The sequence below is a fragment of the Schistocerca americana genome, chromosome 4 (genome assembly GCF_021461395.2).
Source record: "Schistocerca americana isolate TAMUIC-IGC-003095 chromosome 4, iqSchAmer2.1, whole genome shotgun sequence".
In the NCBI taxonomy this organism is placed as follows: domain Eukaryota; kingdom Metazoa; phylum Arthropoda; class Insecta; order Orthoptera; family Acrididae; genus Schistocerca; species Schistocerca americana.
The window spans coordinates 253075322-253092483 of NC_060122.1; positions in this window are offsets into that span (position 1 = coordinate 253075322).

Sequence of the window (17162 nt, forward strand, 5' to 3'; positions counted from 1 at the left end):
AAGCTGCTCATTTTCATATCACAGCATCTTCTTCCTGTTGGTTAAATTTCGCGTCTGTAGCACGTCATCTCCGTGGTGCAGCAACTTTAATGGCCCGTAGTGTATATGAAAAGAGACGTAATATATTATGTATTAGAATTTTCCTGAACTGAATTTCTGTACGTGTTTTGTGAATCTTCTTTTCCGTCTTGTGAACAAACTCGCTTCGGCGAAATTTTCGTGGCTCTCGGAAAAATGCAATAACTGAGAGAAGGATTAAAGACATGTGACATAAAGCAGGCACCATAAAGTTCGAGAATGTACTAGAGGCAAACAATCTTTAAGAGATCTTTTCAAATCAAAAACAAAAGATAAATACAAACGCTAGTGCGTTTGTTTCGCTAGATCACGATAGAATTAAATACTGCTATCAACCGTCCTACATTCTGCTGTACCCAGCTTGATGTAGCCTAACGTGAAGCACCTCATAGTAACACTACGTGTGTTAATCACCTTGGACTGACAGAAAACGGCGAAGTAGAAGAGAACCCACTATATGGGTCCCATACATGTTCTATGGGGGACAAATGTTGCGGTTTTGCAGTACCTCAACATCACGCAGACGGTTCACACAGACACTTGCCATATGTGGACGAGCATTGTCCTGGTGGAAAATGGCACCAGGTTACCATCGCATGAGAGGTAACACACGAGGACGCACCTACATGCCGCCAGAGTTAACTCGATCACTATCAGGTGGGATCTAAAGTCATAACATTTGGTTCCCCCACACCACAGCACCAGGAGTAACACCGATCTGCTCCTCCAAACCACTGGAATACTGAGACATCTCACCAGGTCGCTTCCACACCCACCGATCACGATACTGCAAGGTAGTGCAGAGCCGTCATTCAACGTTGAAAATAAAACGACGCAGTTCATCAGCAGACCATGCTTCCCGGTCATGAAATCACTCCAAATGGAGACATCTGGAGTGTTTATCGGCAGCTTTTTCTTAGGACGGTAGTTCCCTAGTCCAACTGCTGCTGCTATCTAAACAATGGTGCGGAATGACACAGAATGTTCCGGGGAGTCCATTACTTGTTCCCTGCTGAAGGGGTTACGATGTGGTTGGTGCACAATACGTTGACGAGTATGCCCAGCCTAACGTTTCGATGCAGATCAATATGGGACTACTGCTACATCCAAACGCCCAACAAAACTGGAAACTGCATGATTTGTTTGGCTGTGAAAATATCTCGCCGCAACGAAGAACGCCTTTGTCTTAATGATGGCCACTGCAACACGCGTATCATGTCCGTGACACTCTCTCCCTTATGTCACTTTAATACAAAACAACTTGCCGTTACTTGGAGTTTTTAGATGTCCACTGACAATACTGTCTGCTATGAATCGCATACCGCACAGCTATACTTTATCAAAGTCAGAAAGGTGATGGTACGGATCTCTCCTCCTTACACGACGCATCACAACAACGTTTCACCAAGCAAAGCCGGTCAACTGCTGTTTGTGTATGAGAAATCGGTTGGAAACTTTCCTCATGTGAGCACGTTGTAGGCGCCAACCTTGTGTGAATGCTCGGAAAAGCTAACCATTTGCATATCACAGCATCTTCTTGCTTTCGGTTAAATTTCATGTCCGTAGCACGTCATCTTCGTGGTGTAGCAATCTTAATGGCCAGTAGTGTACATGGCATGGCATAAAAAATGAAGCATATAGCAGACATGGTCTGATCGTCAGTGTAATTCTCTGTGACAGATGGAGCGGGTACCAGAGTGCATTAGTACTATTTATTTACTGTTATCACCAGACCTTGTAGCGTACATATGAGGAGTGAAGAGCGTCATATGGTGACCAATCACAATCAAACACACAGGTGTTCTGCGTTATCCGTACCTAACAGAGTGCGAGGGCTTCGTTGTCGGTCTCCATTTTGGCAGCCAAAGGTCGGATTGTAGCCTATCGCGATTGCGGGTTATCGTGTCGCGACATTGCTGTCCGCGTCGGTCGAGATGCAATGACTGTTAGCAGAATATGAAAACGGTGGGTTCAGGAGGGTAATACGGAACGCCTTGCTGGATCCCAACAGCCTCGTATCACTACCATTCGAGATGACAGGCATCTTATCCGCATGGCTGCAACGGATGGTAAAGCCACGTCTCCATCCCTGAGTCAACAGATGGGGACGTTTGCAAGACAACAACCATCTGCACGAACAGTTCGACGACGTTTGCAGCAGCATGGACTATCAGCTCGGAGACCATGGCTGTGGTTACCCTTGACGCTGCATCACGGAGCGCCTGCGATCGTGTACTCAACGACGAACCTGGGTGCACCAATGGCAAAACGTGATTTTTTCGGGTGAATCCAGTTTCGGTTAACAGCATCATGATGGTGTCATCCGTATTTGGCGACATCGCAGTGAACGCACATTGGAAGCGTGTATTCGTCATCGCCATACTGGCGTATCACTCGGCGTGATGGTATGGGGTACCATTGGTTACACGTGTCGTTCACCTCTTGTTCGCATTGACGGCACTTTGAACAGTGGACACTACATTTCAGATATGTTACGACCCGTGGCTCCACCCTTCATTCGATCCTTTCGAAACCCTACAATTCAGCAGGATAATGCACGACCGCATGTTGCATGTCCTGTACGGGCCTTTCTGGATACAGAAAATGTTCGACTGCTGCCCTGGCCAGCACATTCTCCAGATCTCTCACCAATTGAAATCGTCTGGTCAATGGTGGCCGAGCAACTGGCTCGTCACAATACGCCAGCCGTTACTGTTGATGAACTGTGGTATCGCGTTGAAGCTGGATGGGCAGCTGTACCTGTACACGCCATCCAAGTTCTGTTTGACTTAATGCCCAGGCGTATCAAGGCTATTACGGCCAGAGGTATTTTTTCTGGGTATTGATTTCTCAGGATCTATGCACCCAAATAGCATGAAAATGTAATCACATGTCAGTTCTAGTATAATATATTTGTCAAATGAATACCCGTTTATCATTTGCATTTCTTGTTGGTGTAGCAGTTTTAATGGCCAGTAGTGTATGTTGACACTGAGACCAGAAATTAATATTTAACGGAGATGACAAGGACATAAATTTAAATTTAATTTCTTATTTCAAAGGCAGCAGATACTCTTACTGGGCATGGAACAATCCCCGTATTCTCCTTAAGTTCATTAAGAATCCATGGAAAATCTAAATAGAGGCTCCCTGTCAGGGACGTCCGTTTGTGGAGTCACATCATTGCGTCACCACCATCCGAAAGAAAGGACAAGTATAAATGGTTGTGCATCGAAGTGTGCAACGAATGTAAAGGTTACTGTGGAAGTTTCCGGCGAAGTTTTATTATTCACTTGCGCTACGAATGATGATTCTAACTTATCATATGCCAGGGATGGTGGTATGATTTTAGAAGAATGTGGAGAATAAGTAGTCAGTATCAATAGTACCACGCACAGAGAAGGATCGAATCGACACGGCGGATCAATAATCGTAGGTTGGTATGACCGCCAGCCTAAGTGTAACTTTTAGACGATTTTAGACGTTTGTTTAGGCAGATGCTGGATCGTCATATTCCACCCCAGAAAATGCATTACACGAACAGTTAAAATTTGAAAACACATAGAACAATGTCTACACAATTTACAGAAAAAATTTTCAAATGTGTGTGAAACCTTATGGTACTTAACTGCTAAGGTCATCAGACCCTAAGCTTACACACTACTTAACCTAAATTATCCTAAGGACAAACACACACACCCATGCCCGAGATAGGATTCGAACCTCCGCCGGGATCAGCCGCGCAGTCCAGGACTGCAGCGGCTAAGACCGCTCGGCTAATCCCGTGCGGCACCCAATTTACAGACAGATGGCTCACTAGGCTTCCCTCCTAGACTTACCTCCCTTAGATTAACTTGACGACTGTGGCGTCCACAAGAGCCTCCTAATTAATTTTACATATTTCCAACGCCTGAAAAAGCAAACCCATTCTCGACGGAATAAATGCTAGAGAAAAGACAGAAAGACCAGTTGTACCAGATTCGAAAGATTATTGAAAACTTATCCTAAGCGGTTTCTACGTACACAAGAATATCCACAAGTGTAGCTAATGCTAGGTGACAAGACAACTGAAGTTCACAATAAATTTATGATATTTCTCAGTACAAGCGAATAATGAATATGTTTATAAGAGACGCATATGTGTGGAATAGGCACCTAACTGAATTTTTGTCCTGTTATAGAAATATCAACAATTCGTATATATCCCACACTAAGGGACATGACTGGGAAGAGTTCACCGTAGAGTTGATAGCTATATTATACTATTATAACAGTCCACTTCACCAAACCAGTCTGCTGTAATCGTCATAAAACAAATTAGGATCAAGTTCTAAAATCTACTTGACAACAGCTTCCTGAACGTTAGCATCGGTTTCGAAGTGAAGGCTGACTAGGTGCATCTTTAACAGCTCGAAGACGCGATAAACGTTTGGAAGGAGATCTGGGCCGTGTGGAGGTACTACAATACAGTTCATCGGAAAACACAGTACCAAATCGCACGTACCGAGGCACCATGCGGTCAGGTGCTTTGGTGGAATACGACCCCTGTCGAAAGCAGTCCCAGTCGTTTCCTCCTGATCGCCTTTTGTAGCGGGATGTGTGAAAAGTGGTGAAATTTGCACCCAATCATCAATCTGTGAAATTTACACCCTGTTTACAGGAAAACTACCTGCTAACTACGAAGCAGCCCACCTGCACACCCACTCCACGCTCACCCACTCCCTCCGGTCGCAGTGGGGTGTTGCAAGGCCCTGTCCGAGCTACGCAAACGACCAACGTAAACAAAATATCCTACTGCCGGCAGAAGTGCAAAAGCGCCACCAGTTGTCTCCTTAACGCTCTATTTTATTCCCCCTTGCTTACGCTTGTGACACTGGTTCTGCTTGCTTTGACGTTTATACGGGTATTTTCATGTCCTTTTATGATGCATATTTACACACACAACAGTGCTCTGCAATTCACTCTTGCCGGCCTCTGTGACCGAGTGGTTCTAGGCACTTCAGTCCGGAACCGCGCTTCTGCTACGATCGCAGGTTCGAATCCTGCCTCGGGCATGGATGTGTGTGATGTCCTTAGGTTAGTTAGGTTTAAGTAGTTCTACGTCTAGGGGACTGATGACCTCAGACGTTACCTCCCATTGTGCTTTGAGCCATGTGAACCATTTGAAGTCACTCTTAAGTGACTGTCAGAGGGTTCATTGATCCACTTTCACACTATTTCTGTATCGTTCCACTTTCGATAAAAGCGCAGGAGACAACACCTAAGTATTCCCGTACAAGCTATTATTTCTCTTATTTCTATTATTAAGATCACTTCTTCCCACGTAGGCGTTTTCGTATCGGGAGAGAAAGTAGAAGATTGAGATTTGGTGAAAATATCTCGCCGCAACGAAGAACGCCTTTGTCTTAATGATGGCCACTGCAACACGCGTATCATGTCCGTGACACTCTCTCCCTTATGTCACTTTAATACAAAACAACTTGCCGTTACTTGGAGTTTTTAGATGTCCACTGACAATACTGTCTGCTATGAATCGCATACCGCACAGCTATACTTTATGTAGGGAGTCTCTTTAGTAGACCTGCTGCATCTTCTGTTCTGCCAACAAAACGTCGTCTTCTGTTTGCTTTCCCCAAGAGATTATCAATGTGATCGTTCCAATTAATGTTGTTTGTAACACTTATTCCTGTCCACTTAGACGAACTGACAGCAATTGGATTTGTGCGGTTTATCATATAACGGAATATAACCGAACTCCTTTTAGTAGTAGTGTGAACCACATCACACTTTTCCTTATGTAGCGCCTCAATTGTAACTTTTCGTATCTTACAGACATTTGTGTAAATCATATTGCAGTTGGTTTTCATACTGTGTTGACTTTCCCAGAAGATGACAGCATCACTTGCAAACATTCTACCCAGATTTTCTCATAAACTATTTGTATATATTAGGAACAGCAGAGGACCTATAATGCTTCCTTGGGGAGCGCCAGAATCACACCCATTTTAAAGGATGACTCTCCATCATTTACTACGAACCGTGACCTTTCTGACAGGAAATCGCGAATCCAGTCGAACAACTGAGACGATAATCCATAGGTATGCAATCTGATTAGAAGCCCAGAACGAAATTTTCACACTGCGGTGTCGCAGAAGTCGCTTGTGAGAAACGGTATCTAAAGTCTACAGGAAATCTGTAAAAATGGAGTCAATTTGAGATCCCTTGTCGATAGCGCTCATTACTTGATGAGAAGAGAGAGCTAGTTCTGTTTCGCAAGAACCATTATACTGAAGCCATGCTATGTGTCAATGGATCGTTTTCTTGGAGGTAATTCACGATGTTCGAAAACACTATAATTATGTTCCAAAGTTATACCGAAAATCGACGTCCGCAACATGAGTCTGTAATCCGGCGCATTAATCCTATTTCCTTTCTTAAGGATTGGTGTGACCTGTGTAACTTACTCTTTTTTGGTACAGATATTTCGTCAAGCGAGTGGTTGTGTATGATCGCTAAATATAGAGCTGTTACATCAGCGTACTCTGAAAGGGACCTAACTGGTATGCAGGCGGATCATAAGACTTGTCTCTATTAAGAGATCTGAGTTTTTTCGCCACTTCGACGCTACCTATTTCTGAGTTAGTTGGCAGCAGTTCATGATTCGAAATACAGGTAATTGACTTCGTCTTATTTGACGAAGGAATTTCAGAAAACTGAATTTAGTAACTCCCCTTTAGCGGCACTGTCGTAGGTAGCATTACGTGCATACTCCGTCTTAGTGTGAAAAATCGTTATTCATTGTCACCTCAAAAATTTTGGTTCCTTTGCTACGTAAGTTATAATGACACGTAAGTGGTAATGGATACGTTGTTCTTTTAAAATGTATCTTACTTCTAAAACAGTTTTATAATGATCATTTATCTTCCTTTCAGCAGTAACGACAATTATATGCAGAATTATTCCTACATAATTCTGGCAACACCGAAAAGAGAAGTGATGCAGATATTCAGGACTCGATGGGATTCCTATCAGATTTTGTACCAGATTTCCGTCCGAGTTAGCCCCAGTTTAACCATCATCTATCATAGATCCCAAGAACAAAAAACAGTGCCCAATGGTTGGAAGATAGCATTGGTCACAACCTTATACAAGAAGCGTATCAGAAGTGAACCATAAGGCAAATGTCCAATATCCTTCAGATCCATTTGTTGTAGAATCTTAGAACATATTTTGAGCTCAAACATAACTCGATATCTCCTTCACTCAGACAGCATGTATTCCGGAAACATCAAAAAAAGAAGTACTCCGTCGTCAGACCACGAGTGGCCTACCTGGACCATCCGACCGCCGTATCATCCTCAGAGGAGGATGTGGATAGGAGGGGCATGGGGTCAGCACACCGCTCTCCCGGTCGTTGTGATGGTAAGCTTCACCGAAGCCGCTACTATTCGGTCGAGTAGCTCCTCAATTGGCATTATGAGGCTGAGTGCACCCAGAAAAATGGCAACAGCGCATGGCGGCTGGATGGTTACCCATTCAAGTGCCCGCCACGCCCAACAGCGTTTAACTTCGGTGATCTCACGAGAACCGGTGTATCCACTGTGGCAAGGCCGTTGCCCCAATTTCAGAAACATCAACTATATCAAACCCAATTCTGAAGCCTTTTCACATGACATCCTGAAAGCCATGGATCAGGACAGTTAGGTAGACGCATAATTTCTTCATTTCCAAAAATCATGAGATATGTATCACATCTAAACTTATTATCACAGGTACGATCGTGTGGAGTATCAGGCGAAATTTGTCACTGGACTGAGGAACTTTTGGTAGGGAGGACGCAGCAAGTTATCTTGGGTGGAGAGTCATCACCGTCAGATATAGAAGTACCATCGTGTGTGCCTCAAGTAAGTGTGCTGGGACTCCTGTTGTTAACGCAGAAATGATCTTGCGGACAATATTCTAGCAACAAATTTTCTCAGATGATGTAGTCACATATAATGCAGTACTATCTTAAAAAAAGGTGCACAAATTTTCGGTTAAATCTTGATAATATTTTAAAGTGATAAAAAGGCTGATAACTTGCTTAAAATGTTCAGAAATGTGACACTGTATACTTCACAAAATAAAAACAACGTGGTACACTTCGCCTACAATATCACCGCGTCATGGTCGAAATCGGTCAACCAATACGAATACCAGCGTCCAACATTTCGCAGGGATATGAAATGAAGTGATCACATAGGCTCAGATTTAGGTAAAACAGGCGGCAGCCTTTGATTCATTGGTAAGATACTGGGGAAATGCAAATGGTATACAAATAGACCATACAGGCACTCGTTCGACCCATCCTAGAATATTGCTCAACTGTGTGGGAGCCGTACCAAATAGGATTACCAGGTGTCATTCAACGAAAAAGAGAAAACTGCATTAAAGGCCACAGGTTTGATTGACCAGTGGAAGAGTGTCACAGAGATGCTGAAGAAACTGAACTGGCAGACACATCAAGATGGAGGAAACCTATCCAGAGTTTGTTCAGGTATAGTTTTTGAGTGGTTTCGTTTGAGTACCCGTGGCCTCCAATGGATCGTTGCAGAGTAATAACGTAATTATTTCTTAATAGGCTTTGTTAAGAGATTTGTCTTTGTTTATGTGAAGATAGTTTCACAGCAGGGAAAACCACTGTATTACGCAACCACGAAAATGTAAGAACAAAAATGGATCGGGTTACTGTTTGGCGCCTGTGTACAGATGCAAAACTGCTGTCTGGAGTTGCCTTCGCTGTGGGAAGAACTGAGTATATCGTTGAAGTGCCGTTTCTCCACTGCTTTCGGTGAACCCAAGGACGAGATACGTAGCGGCCGAGTCTTCGTCAGCAAACCTATCCATACTGTTGCGTATCAGCCTTAACGTAGAGCTACCGCTGCTGGAAAAATCAACTGGACCGAGCTGTACTAACTGCAAGTTAGAACACCAGGACAAAAGGAGGTCTTACTCTTGTCTACCGGAAGTGACGTAAGTGAAAGGAGCAAGTTTGTTTCCGAACAAGACACACAGAGCATTCCCATCGACATTTTCACTGTTGTCCAGATGTTTTCAGTTCAATACCGAAACATGAGATAATAAAGCAAACTAAATGTAATTATCTTGTAACGAACCACTGGACACCACAAGTCCCTTACTCCAAAACACTAAGAAAATATCCCTGAACCATCTCCGAAATGATGTCAGTGAAGTTCTGGTTCACCCTGTATACACATGAAATCGCTTTTTCGTTAAAACTACAACGCAGCTTATGCACATTATACACTGCTGGCCATTAAATTGCTACACCACGAAGATGACGTGATACAAACGCGAAATTTAACCGACAGGAAGAAGATGGCGTGATATGCAGATGATTAGCTTTTCAGATCATTCACACAAGGTTCGCGCCGGTTGCGACTCCTATAACGTGCTGACATGAAGTAAGTTTCCAACCGATTTCTAATACACAAACAGCAGTTGACCGGGATTGACTGGTGAAACGATGTTGTGATGCCTCGTGAAAAGAGGAGAAATGCGTACCATCACGTTTCAGACTTTGATAAAGGTCGAATTGTAGCCTATCGCGATTGCGGTTTATCGTATCGCGACATTGCTGCTCGCGTTGGTCGCGATCCAATGACTGTTAGCAGAATATGGAATCGGTAGGTTCAGGAGGGTAATACGGAACGCCGTGCTGGATCCCAACGGCCTCGTATCACTAGCAGTCGAGATGACAGGCATCTTATCCGCATGGCTGTAACGAATCGTAAAGCTACGTCTTCATCCCTGAGTCAACAGATGCGGACGTTTGCAAGACAACAACCATCTGCACGATTAGTTCGACGACGTTTTCAGCAGCATGGACTATCAGCTCGGATACCATAGCTGCGATTACTCTTGACACTGCATCACAGACAGCAGCGCCTGCGATGCTGTACTCAACGACGAAACTGGGTGCACGAATGGCAAAACCTCATTTTTTCGGATGAATCCAGGATCTGTTTACAGCATCATGATGGTCGCATCAGTGTTTGGCGATATCGCGGTGAACGCACATTGGAAGCGTGTATTCGTCATCGCCATACTGCAGTATCACCCGGCGTGATGGTATGAGGTGCCATTGGTTACACGTGTCGGTCACCTCTTGTTCGCATTGACGGCACTTTGAACACCGGACGTTACATTTCAGATGTGGTACGAACCGTGGCTCTACCCTTCATTCGGTCCTTGCGAAACCCTACATTTCAGCAGGATAACGCACGACCGCATGTTGCAGGTCCTGTATGGGTCTTTCTGGATACAGAAAATGATCGACTGCTGCCGTGGCCAGCACATTCTCCAGATCTCTCACCAATTGAAAACGTCTGGTCAATGGTGGCCAAGCAACTGTCTCGTCACTATACGCCAGTCACTACTCTTGATGAACTATGGTATCGTGTTGAAGGTACATGGGCAGCTGTACCTGTACACGCCATCCAAGCTCTGTTTGACTCAATGCCCAGGCGTATCAAGGCCGTTATTACGGCCAGAGTTGGTTGTTCTGGGTTCTGATTTCTCAGCATCTATGCACCCAAATTGCGTGAAAATGTAATCACGTGTCAGTTCTAGTATAATATATTTGTCCAATGAATACCCGTTCATCATCGGCATTTCTTCATGGTGTAGCAGTTTTAATGGCCAGTAGTGTATGTACCATGTGCTGACTCACTATTACAGACCGTATTATATTTTATAGCAGGCCTTGTCTAGTAGAAGAGAATCGATATCTAAAATCTGTGTTTTTAATTTGCTTTTAATATTGTCCATTGTGTTTTCTGAAAATCTGATAGTACATAAATAAAATTACGAGGATCATTGGGTCCGAGAGAAAATAAAACTGTGTTCACTTTTGATTCTAAAAATTTAGGCATTACAGTTATTAGTTGAGCACTTTCAGTTCCTTTCAACACCGCTCCACGTGAAGGGCTGGCCTGGGAGAGCCATCGTTTCTTCAACCCGCCGAGTAAGACTCGGATTTAGGGACGAAGGTATTAGTGGTTCCTTCATCGACCTTTCCTATGTGGTAATTTCACTGGGTGGAAATTCCACTGCGTGCTATTTATAGGACACCGTTACCACAATATCTAGGAGCATTCCTCGTCTGTCCATGGATAAGGAAACCGACCCCCGTCACGCAAAAGATGGTGGCCGTAACATTCTTCGAGGATGTCATTGTTTAGAACTTTTTGTGGGACAGAGACATGGGGTGTCTCTATGACCTTGATACTTTTTCCGTCTCAAATATCACATGATGCTCCCTGGTCTTATCCTCTGTAACAAACGTTGCAGAAACGGAACGCCCATTGCCTGATACTGCAAGATTTGGAAAGAGTAGCCCATTCGCTTGGCTCCCCGTTGCAGAAAACCCTCAGTCGCTAGCGACACCATTTCTTCGGACCGTCTAATGTACGATGACCACTACTCTGCAAATGGAGATCTTGAATTTGTGTACAATGTGCTTTCAAGAATTGGACAACTAAAGGTATGTGACAATATGTAAGTGAATTTATGGCCTGAAACTTCTTGGCAGATTAAAACTGTGTGCCGGACCGAGACTCGAACTCGGGACCTTTGCCATTCGGGCGGTCAAGTGCTCTCATTCTGGAAACATCCCCAAGGCTATGGCTAAGCCATGTCTCCGCAATATCGTTGCTTTCAGGAGTGCTAGTTCTGAAAGGTTCGCAGGATAGCTTCTGTAAAGTGTGGAAGGTAGGAGACGAAGCACTGGCAGAAGTAAATCTGTGAGGATGCGGCGTGAGTCTTGCTTGGGTAGCTCAGATAGCAGCGCAATTGCCCGCGAAAGGCGAAGGTCCTGCGTTCGAGTCTCGGTCCGGCACACAGTTTTAATCTTCCAGAAAGTTTCATATCAGCGCACACTCCGCTGCAGAGTGAAAATCTAATTCTGGAAATGTATGGCCGTATGTAATAGTAAGTAACTGATGGTGTGGCCATGTGACACGTATGGCCGATAAAAGAATATCTCAGAAACTGTGGAAGGCGAAAACGAAATACAGCTACCAATGAATGAATTTGGGAATTTTCGAGCTCATATAAAACGGATTGCTGATGGCATATTCGTGTACAAATGCAGAGCTGTGGATATTGGTTTGCGGAGATGGTCAACAAAGTTGTAAATTAACCAGTGCAATATACAACATAGTTTCTATGAAAAGAAGTGTCTGTCAGATTCAGTTATTTACAAACACCGAAGCAGCAATGGATACATACACTGAAGGGAAAAAAATCGCGAATCCAATACATAAAAAATGTTAAGTAATGAAATTTTGGGAATATGTATACCTAGGTAATGTTTTTAAATGATAAACAACGCAAGATCACAGCTTAATGTAAGCGCAGGATATGCTTGTACATTAACAGCCGGTGTAACCGCCAGAATGTTGACTGTAAGTAGACTATGCAGATGTGCTTGCGTTGTGTTGTAGACGCTGGATGTCAGTTTTTGGGATGGAAATGCTTTTGATCTGTCAATACGGGGACGGTAATGATTGTTGTGAATGTCGCTGTAGTTGTCATCCGATGATGTTCCAAATGTGCTAGATTGGAGTCGGAAGTGGTGACCAACCAGGTCAAGGCAACATGCCGATATTCTGTAGAGTATTTTGGGTACAACAGCGGTTTTTGGGCTAGCGATACACTGTTGAAAACACCCTTGAAATAACAGCAGAACAGGTCACATGATTAGACGTACAAATTAGCGTCAGGGTGCGCGGGGTAAACACGAGAATGCTCCTGTTCTTGTATCAAATCGTACCCCAGACATAGCTCCAGGTGCAGGTCCAGCGTGTGTAGCACGCAGAGGGGTTGTGCAGGCGCTCAACTCCTTCTTACCAACACATGGCTATACTGGCTCAGAGGCAGCAACAACTTTCATCAAAAACGCAACAGACCTCCCTTCTGTCCAGGACGTTTGGATCGGAGCTGTCGTTGAAGTATCCGATTTGCAACAGATCGTTGTGTCACTGTGGTGCCAACTGATGCTCAGATTGCTGTTGCAGAGGCGGAACGGTGAGCCAGAGCCATTCGCTGAACACGATGGTCTTCCCTATCGGTAGTGCCATTTGGCCGTCCGCAGCCCTGTCGTTTTGCGGATTAAACTCTCGAGTTCACCACTGCCAGCAGTTATGTACAGTGATTACATTCCTGCCAAGTCTTTCTGGAGTATCACAGAACGAACGACCAGCTTCTAGAAACCCTGTTACACGGCATCGCTCAAACTCAGTGAAGTGCTGATAACGGCGTCTTTGTCGTCTTAAAGTCAGTCTTGACTAACATCGTCTCTCCACGTCCAACCTCAAAGGTAACTAACGCTCACGACCGTTACAGCGCGTTTTTAAGACAAACCTCATTTGCATCCATTTGCCACTCCTATGTGAATGGCGCGAAATGTGAATAGACATCAACTTTCAGATGTAGAAATATGCCACGCAAGTTTGCTTCATGTCACACAACTCCTTCTTGGTGTTGCGATATTTTGCCGTCATTGTATGTAGACTATGAAAAATGCTCATCATGCCAAAGAGAGCTACTGGAGGAGAATGAAGAGGTCGCAATCATCGTAGATGAGACCGAATCGGAGACAATGTCTTGTCTAATACGGGAACGTATGTCGTGGAAAATGTAACCTAACTCCTAACACAATTAATGAAAACATTTTTTTTTTACAAAATTTGAAATGTGAATAAGAAGTGAACACAATGTCCAAATTACTACCAGCCAGGACCAGGATAATGTAACAGCGAAAAGCACACAGTAAGCTTTAAAAAGACGCAAATAATCATGGGCGGATTTCAGTTCATCTACTTAAGCTTAGTCAGCCCTTTACGTACATGAATTAGTAACCATAATGGGCGACGGAAACCTCAAGCGAAGGTTCGAAATACCAGATTTATAGACACAAGTACTGATAGAAAAGAAGAACCAAAAATAAGTTCAGGTGAAAAGTTTTTATATGACATAATAAATTATATCAGCCGGATTAAACTGAAGGAGGTAAAAGAGAAGGGTACCTTTATAAAGAGTATTTTTGTAGGAATTTTACAAGCTTCATGGGCATACCGAGGGTATACGAGACTGAAACACGAAGAAAGCTAAAATATTGCACTTTAATGTGCAATGTAAATATTGGGCAGTATATTAGTCCAACTACACTACTGGCCATTAAACTTGCTACACCAGGCAGATGACGTGCTTCAGACGCGAAATTTAACCGACAGGAAGAAGATGCTGTGATATGCAAATGATTAGCTGTTCAGAGCATTCACACAAGGTTGGCGCCGGTGGCGACACCTACAACGTGCTGACATGAGGAAGATCTCCAACAGATTTCTCATACACAAACAGCAGTTGACCGGCGTTGTCTGGTGTAACGTTCTTGTGATGCCTCGTGTATGGAGGAGAAATGCGTAGCATCACGTTTCCGACTTTGATAAAGGTCGGATTGTAGCCTATCGCGATTGTGGTTTATCGTATCGCGACAATGCTGCTCGCGTTGGTCGAGATCCAATGACTGTTAACAGAATATAGAATCGGTGGGTTCAGGGTGGTAATACGGGACGCCGTGTTGGATCCCAACGGCCTCGTATCACTACCAGTTGGGATGACAGGCATTTTATTCGCATGGCTGTAACGGATCGTGCAGCCATGTCTCGATCCCTGAGTCAACAACCATCTGCACGAACAGTTCGACGACGTTTGCAGCAGCATGGACTATAAGCTCGGAGACCATGGGTGCGGTTACCCTTGACGCTGCATCACGCACAGGAGTATCTGCGATGGAGTACTCAACAACGAACCTGGGTGCACGAATGGCAAAACCTCATTTTTTTCGGATGAATCCAGGTTCTGTTTACAGCGTCATGAAGGTCGCATTCGTGTTTGGCGACATCACGGTGAACGCGCATTGGAAGCGTGTATTCGTCATCGCCTCCATGGCGTATCACCCGGCGTGATGGTATGGGGTGCAATTGGTTACACGTCTCGGTCACCTCATGTTCGCATTGACGGCACTTTGAACAGTGGGCGTTACATTTCAGATGTGTGACGACCGTGGCTCTACCCTTCATTCGATCCCTGCGAAACGCTACATTTCACCAGGATAATGGACGATCGCATGTTGCAGGTCTTGTACAGGCCTTTCTGGATACAGAAAATGTTCGACTGCTGCCCTGGCTAGCATATTCTCCAAATCTCACATCACCTGAAAACGTCTGGTCAATGATGGCCGAGCAACTGGCTCGTCACAATAAGCCAGTCACTATTCTTGACGAACTGTGGTATCGTGTTGAAGCTGCATGGGCAGCTGTACCTATACATGCAATCCAAGCTCTGTTTGACTCAATGCCCAGGCGTATCAAGGCCGTTATTACTGGCGGAGGTGGTTGTTCATGGTACTGATTTCTCAGGATCTATGCACCCAAATTGCGTGAAAATGTAATCACGCGTCAGTTCTAGTGTAATATATTTGCCCAATGAATACCCGTTTATCATCTGCATTTCTTCTTGGTGTAGCAATTTTAATGGCCATTAATGTATGTAACGCCTCTGAAAATGGGTACGCTCCGACCGAATAATTTGAATGATTTTAGGAACAGGGCACGGAAATGTCTCTGCAAATGGACGCCCTATATGTATACATACTTCTCATCGATAGACCGACAGCAATTACAGGAGACTTTGTGTCCACGGAAATACGACAATAAATCTTGCATGAGGTGTGGTAAATTTGGTTTAGAAACAACATCTTGTCTATGTGGATCATTTAAATATTGAAAGAAGCTAATATCAAGCTGCAACGAGGAATGAAATAACCAAATTTTTTTATAATAAAGGATCGAGGTGTGAAATTTAGATGGAATATATAGATAAGCAGAGACGAAATGTCCGGCGACAAGTCAATAGCAGCTGGGTTTCCAAAGCTTGAAAAAATACGCCCGATAACAAATATCAAGAGTATTATTTAATCAATTCAGTACTGTTGTGTCATAGCTAAAAATAAGAGAAAAGAGGGAAAAACTTAGCGATGTGTGAGACAATGAGAAGTTGCAAATCCATCAGTCTAGGAGATGTGTAACAAACAGGATCGTTACGTACAGAGTGAAGATGATGGTCAGTCGTTAGCGGAAAAGAAAGAGAATGACTGATTTGGTACGGACACCAGACAAAAATGGGTGAGAGACGAACATCTTGAATACCAATGAATTGGAATCTCCTATGAAGAAAAAAATGTTAGCTACTGTCAAACAGCTGAGGAAGAGCAATACAGGAAGTAATGACGCAAATAATGGAACAGCAGAATACTTGGCGTTTTACTCAGATGCATAAATCGAGAATGACGTCATTCGCTTCCATACAAAAGTGCTGTCCTCTGTTTTTCAGAAAAGAAATGACTCAAAAGCTACAAATTTCTCTCACATTTTATGATGGAAAAAAACAGATATTTTGGAAGCCTAATTAAATGAAATCTGATGCAACAATACATTGCACTCTGTCTGTGACCTGTGCCAACACTACACAGAAAATACCAACCAAATGTATGGCATGAGTGAAACTTTCTTACATGTGCTTTCCGCAGGACGTTTTCGTAACAGGAAGTCACACGAAGCCGTTTAACATTTTTATATTTAATCATAGGACGCACCTGTAAAAAATTTAAGTTCTTCTGCAATGTTCTAATTAACATAAGACTCAATGAACACGTATTATGACGTTTGAAGAAAAATATATTTTTCACCTTCATAGTTTTGTATAATGAAACCAAAATTTTTCACAAATATGTAATGATTCCTCTGTAGATAGCTTATTTATAAATTGCACAATATTTCGTAAAACCGTTTTTTTATACACTCTACAATCAAGTTCATATTAGTCGTCTTTAAGCTAAAGCCCACTGATGTATCTGCGTTTCTTACAAACAGATTTGTTTTTCAATAGTTTCTGCCTTCAGCAAAGAAATAATTTTATGCGTTCCCAGACATACTTCGCTGAAGTCATAGCACCACCAC